General features: G+C 40.6%; 1 non-coding gene across 1 annotated transcript; it reads right to left on the bottom strand.

Moving 5' to 3' along the window:
- Positions 1–952: 952 nt before the first annotated feature.
- LOC148567092 (small nucleolar RNA R71) lies at positions 953–1,060 on the bottom strand. Its single transcript, XR_015882545.1, has one exon. It is a non-coding gene; the product is annotated as a small nucleolar RNA R71 (small nucleolar RNA).
- Between the last annotated feature and the right edge of the window lie 5,414 nt (positions 1,061–6,474).

Below are 6,474 nucleotides of genomic sequence, written 5' to 3'. Positions count from 1 at the left end.
ATATCTTTTCTAACTTCCTAACTTCTTATCTTTTCAAAATTTGTTTCAACTAACTAACTAACTTTTTGTTTGTTTCTTATCTTTTTCAAAACCACCTAACTAACTCTCTCTCTCTAATTTTCGAAAATATCTTCCCTCTTTTTCAAAATTTCTTTTTAATTAACTAATTATTTCAATTTCTAAAATCTTAATTTTCGAAAATTACTAACATTTTTCAGAAACTATTTTCGAAAATTACTAACTCTTTTTCAAAAATTATTTTCGAAAATCCTCTCCCTCTTTCATCTTATTCTATTTATTTATGCATCTACTAACACTTCATCCCACCCAAATTCGAACCCCTTCTTCCATCTGGGACCTCTATACTGTGGTAAAAAGGACCCCTATTATTATTATTTTTCTGTTCTCTCTTTTTCATATGAGCAGGAGCAAGGACAAGAACATTCTTGTTGAAACAGATCCAGAACCTGAAAGGACTCTGAAGAGGAAACTAAGAGAAGCTAAATTACAACAATCCAGAGAGAACCTTTCAGAAATTTTCGAACAGGAAGAGGAGATGGCAGCCGAAAATAATAATAATGCAAGGAGAATGCTTGGTGACTTTACTGCACCTAATTCCAATTTACATGGAAGAAGCATCTCCATTCCTGCCATTGGAGCAAACAACTTTGAGCTGAAACCTCAGCTAGTTTCTCTGATGTAGCAGAACTGCAAGTTTTATGGACTTCCATCTGAAGATCCTTTTCAGTTCTTAACTGAATTCTTGTAGATCTGTGATACTGTTGAGACTAATGGAGTAGATCCTGAAGTCTACAGGCTCATGCTTTTCCCTTTTGCTGTAAGAGACAAAGCTAGAGTGTGGTTGGACTCTCAACCCAGAGATAGCCTGAACTCTTGGGATAAGCTGGTCACGACTTTCTTAGCTAAGTTCTTTCCTCCTCAAAAGCTTAGTAAACTTAGAGTGGAAGTTCAGACCTTCAGACAGAAAGGAGGTGAATCCCTCTATGAAGCTTGGGAAAGATACAAGCAGCTGACCAAAAAGTGTCCTTCTGACATGCTTTCAGAATGGACCATCCTGGATATATTCTATGATGGTTTATCTGAGCTATCAAAGATGTCATTGGATACTTCTGCAGGTGGATCCATTCACCTAAAGAAAACGCCTGCAGAAGCTCAAGAACTCATTGACATGGTTGCTAATAACCAGTTCATGTACACTTCTGAGAGGAATCCTGTGAGTAATGGGACGCCTATGAAGAAGGGAGTTCTTGAAGTTGATACTCTGAATGCCATATTGGCTCAGAACAAAATATTGACTCAGCAAGTCAATATGATTTCTCAGAGTCTGAATGGAATGCAAGCTGCATCCAACATTACTCAAGAGGCTTCTTATGCAGAAGAAGCTTATGATCCTGAAAACCCTGCAATAGCAGAGGTGAATTACTTAGGTGAACCTTATGGAAACACCTATAACCCATCATGGAGAAATCATCCAAATCTCTCATGGAAGGATCAAAGGCCTCAACAAGGCTTTAATAATGGTGGAAGAAACAGGTTTAGCAATAGCAAGCCTTTTCCATCATCCACTCAGCAACAGACAGAGAATTCTGAGCAGAATCCATCTAGCTTAGCAAATTTAGTCTCTGATCTATCTAAGGCCACTGTGAGTTTCATGAATGAAACAAGGTCTTCCATTAGAAATTTGGAAGCACAAGTGGGCCAGCTGAGTAAAAGGATCACTGAAATCCCTCCTAGCACTCTCCCAAGCAATACAGAAGAAAATCCAAAAGGAGAGTGCAAGGCCATTGACATAACCAAAATGGCCAAACCCAATGAGGGAGAGGAGGACGTGAATCCCAAGGAGGAAGACCTCCTGGGACGTCCAGTGATCAATAAGGAGCTTCCCTCTGAGGAACCAAAGGACTCTGAGGCTCATCTAGAGACCATAGAGATTCCATTGAACCTCCTTATGCCATTCATGAGCTCTGATGAGTATTCCTCTTCTGAAGAGAATGAGGATGTTACTGAAGAGCAAGCTGCCAAGTTCCTTGGTGCAATCATGAAGCTAAATGCCAAATTATTTGGCATTGATACTTAGGAAGATAAACCTCCCTTATTCATCAATGAACTAAGTGATCTGGATCAACTGACATTGCCTCAGAAGAGACAGGATCCTGGAAAGTTCATAATACCTTGTACTATAGGCACCATGATCTTTAAGGCTCTGTGTGACCTTGGTTCAGGGATAAACCTCATGCCCCTCTCTGTAATAGAGAAATTGGGAATCTATGGGGTGCAAGCTGCTAAAATCTCATTAGAGATGGCAGACAATTCAAGAAAACAGGCTTATGGACAAGTAGAGGACGTGTTAGTAAAGGTTGAAGGCCTTTACATCCCTGCTGATTTCATAGTCCTGGATACTGGAAAGGAAGAGGATGAATCCATCATCCTAGGAAGACCTTTCCTAGCCACAGCAAGAGCTGTGATTGATGTGGACAGAGGAGAATTGATCCTTCAAATAAATGAGGACAACCTTGTGTTTACAACTCAAGGATCTCTCTCTGCATCCATGGAGAGGAAGCATAAAAAGCTTCTCTCAAAGCAGAGTCAACCAAATCCCCCACAGTCAAACTCTAAGTTTGGTGTTGGGAGGCCACGACCAAACTCTAAGTTTGGTGTTGAACTCCCATATCCAAACTCTAAGTTTGGTGTTGGAGAGTCTCAACAATGCTCTGAACATCTGTGAGGCTCCATGAGAGCCCACTATCAAGCTATTGACATTAAAGAAGCGCTTGTTGGGAGGCAACCCAATTTTTATTTATCTAACTATATTTTTCTTAGTTATATGTCTTTATAGGTTCATGATCATGTGGAGTCACAAAATAAATATAAAAATTGAAAACAGAATCAAAAACAGCAGAAGAAAAATCACACCCTGGAGGAAGCATCTGCCTGGCATTCAACGCCAGAACAGAGCATGGTTCTGGCGCTGAATGCCCAAAATGGGCAGTGTCTGGGCATTAAACGCCCAAAATGGGCATCATCTGGGCGCTGAACGCCAGAATTACACCCTGGAGAGGAGCTGGCGCTGAACGCCCAGAACAAGCATGGTTCTGGCGTTCAACGCCAAAAATAGGCAACAAATGGGCGTTGAACGCCCAAAATGGGCACCAACCTGGCGCTGAACGCCCAGAGTTGTGTGCAAGGGCATTTTACATGCCTAATTTGGTACAAGGTTGTAAATCCTTGAACACCTCAGGATCTGTGGACCCCACAGAATCATCTCAGGATCAGTGGATCCCCCAGGATCCCCACCTACCTCATCATCTCTCTTTCCATTCATGACCATCCCTTCTGTTTTCCATTTACCACTCACATCCATACACCCACCTACCTTCAGAATTCACATCTCTCTCCCACCCAATCCCACCCATATGGCCAAATACACACATCCCTCTATCTCCTCCATATCTTCTTCTTCTTCTTCTATTCTTTCTTCTTTTGCTCAAGGGCGAGCAACATTCTAAGTTTGGTGTGGTAAAAGCATAGCTTTTTTTATTTTTTCATAACCATTAATGGCACCTAAGGCCAGAGAAACCTCAAGAAAGAGGAAAGGGAAGACAATTGCTTCCACCTCTGAGCCATGGGAGATGGAAAGATCCATCTCACAAGCCCATCACTAAGAAAAAGATGGAGCAAGCAAGAGAGCCCATTCATGGAGCTCAAGAGGCGTATGAAGCTCATCACCATGAGATCCCGGAGATGCCTCAAATGCATTTTCCTCCACAAAACTATTGGGAGCAAATCAACACCTCCCTAGGAGAATTGAGTTCCAATATGGGACAACTAAGGGTGGAACATCAAGAGCACTCCATCATCCTTCATGAAATTAGAGAAGATCAAAGAGCAATGAGGGAGGAGCAACAAAGACAAGGAAGAGACATAGAAGAGCTCAAGGACATCATTGGTTCCTCAAGAAGGAAGCGCCACCATCACTAAGGTGCATTCATTCCTTGTTCTTATTTCTTCTATTTTTCGTTTTCTATGTTATGTGCTTATCTATGTTTGTGTCTTCATTACATGATCATTAGTAGTTAGTAACTTTGTCTTAAAGTTATGAATGTCCTATGAATCCATCACCTCTCTTAAATGAAAAATGTTTTAATTCAAAAGAACAAGAAGTACATAAGTTTCGAATTTATCCTTGAACTTAGTTTAATTATATTGATGTGGTGACAATGCTTCTTGTTTTCTGAATGAATGCTTGAACAGTGCATATGTCTTTTGAAGTTGTTGTTTAAGAATGTTAAATATGTTGGCTCTTGAAAGAATAATGACTAGGAGACATGTTATTTGATAATCTGAAAAATCATAAAAATTATTCTTGAAGCAAGAAAAAGCAGCAAAGAACAAAGCTTGCAGAAAAAAAGGTTATATATATATATATAGGCGAAAAAAAATAGAAGGAAAAAGAGAAAGCAAGCAGAAAAAGCCAAAGCTCTTAAAACCAAGAGGCAAGAGCAAAAAGCCAGTAACCCTTAAAACCAAAAGGCAAGGGCAAATAAAAAGGATCCCAAGGCTTTGAGCATCAGTGGATAGGAGGGCCTAAAGGAATAAAATCATGGTCTAAGCAGCTAAACCAAGCTGTCCCTAACCATGTGCTTGTGGCGTGTAGGTGTCAAGTGAAAACTTGAGACTGAGCGGTTAAAGTCAAGGTCCAAAGCAAAAAAAAGAGTGTGCTTAAGAACTCTGGACACCTCTAATTGGGGACTTTAGCAAAGCTGAGTCACAATCTGAAAAGGTTCACCCAATTATGTGTCTGTGGCATTTATGTATCCCGTGGTAATACTGGAAAACAAAGTTCTTCGGGCCACGGCCAAAACTCATAAAATAGCTGTGTTCAAGAATCATTATACTGAACTAGGAGAATCAGTAACACTATCTGAACTCTGAGTTCCTATAGAAGCCAATCATTCTGAACATCAATGGATAAAGTGAGATGCCAAAACTATTCAAGAGGCAAAAAGCTACAAGTCCCGCTCATCTAATTGGAGCTATGTTTCATTGATAGTTTGGAATTTATAGTATATTCTCTTCTTTTTATCCTATTTGATTTTCAGTTGCTTGGGGACAAGCAACAATTTAAGTTTGGTGTTGTGATGAGCGGATAATTTATACGCTTTTTGGCATTGTTTTTAGTATGTTTTTAGTAGGATCTAGTTATTTTAGGGATGTTTTCATTAGTTTTTATGTTAAATTCACATTTCTGGACTTTACTATGAGTTTGTGTGTTTTTCTGTGATTTCAGGTATCTTCTGGCTGAAATTGAGGGACATGAGCAAAAATCAGATTCAGAGGTTGAAGAAGGACTGCTGATGCTGTTGGATTCTGACCTCCCTGCACTAAAAGTGGATTTTCTGGAGCTACAGAACTCGAAATGGCGCGCTTCTAATTGCGTTGGAAAGTAGACATCCAGGGATTTCCAGAAATGTATAATAGTCAATACTTTGCCCAAGTTTAGACGACACAAACTGGCATTCAACGCTAGCTCTCTGCCCAATTCTGGCGTCCAGCGCCAGAAACAAGCTGCAAAGTGGAGTTCAACGCCCAAACTGGTACAAAACCTGGCGTTCAACTCCAGGAATGACCTCTACACGTGTAACACTCAAGCTCAGCCCAAGCACACACCAAGTGGGCCCCGGAAGTGGATTTATGCATCAATTACTTACTTCTGTAAACCCTAGTAGCTAGTTTATTATAAATAGGACTTTTTACTATTGTATTAGACATCTTTGAATCTGGGAATCTTTTGATCATCTTTGGACGCCTGGTTCTTAGATCAGAGGGGCTGGCCATTCGGCCATGCCTGGACCTTTCACTTATGTATTTTTAACGGTAGAGTTTCTACACTCCATAGATTAAGGTGTGAAGCTCTGCTGTTCCTCAAAGATTAATGCAAAGTACTACTGTTTTCTATTCAATTCATCTTATTTCGCTTCTAAGATATTCATTCGCTCTTCAACCTGAATGTGATGAACGTGACAATCATCATCATTCCCTATGAACGCGTGCCTGACAACCACTTCCGTTCTACCTTCGACTGAATGAGTATCTCTTAGATCTCTTAATCAGAATCTTCGTGGTGTAAGCTAGAATGATGGCGGCATTCAAGAGAATCCGGAAAGTCTAAACCTTGTCTGTGGTATTCCGAGTAGGATTCAATGATTGAATGACTGTGACGAGCTTCAAACTCGCGATTGCTGGGTGTAGTGACAGACGCAAAAGGATAGTAAATCCTATTCCAGTATGATCGAGAACCGACAGATGAATAGCCGTGCCGTGACAGGGTGTGTTGACCATGTTCACTGAGAGGATAGGATGTAACCATTGACAAGGGTGATGCCTCCAGACGATTAGCCGTGCCGTGACAGGGCATTTGGATCATTTTCCCGAGAGAAGACCGAAAGTAGCCAT

Source organism: Arachis ipaensis, chromosome B4, assembly GCF_059453495.1.
Source record: "Arachis ipaensis isolate K30076 ecotype BB chromosome B4, ASM5945349v1, whole genome shotgun sequence".
NCBI lineage: Eukaryota > Viridiplantae > Streptophyta > Magnoliopsida > Fabales > Fabaceae > Arachis > Arachis ipaensis.
Note: the sequence above shows the minus strand (reverse complement) of the source record. Positions and strands in the feature narration are given on the sequence as shown.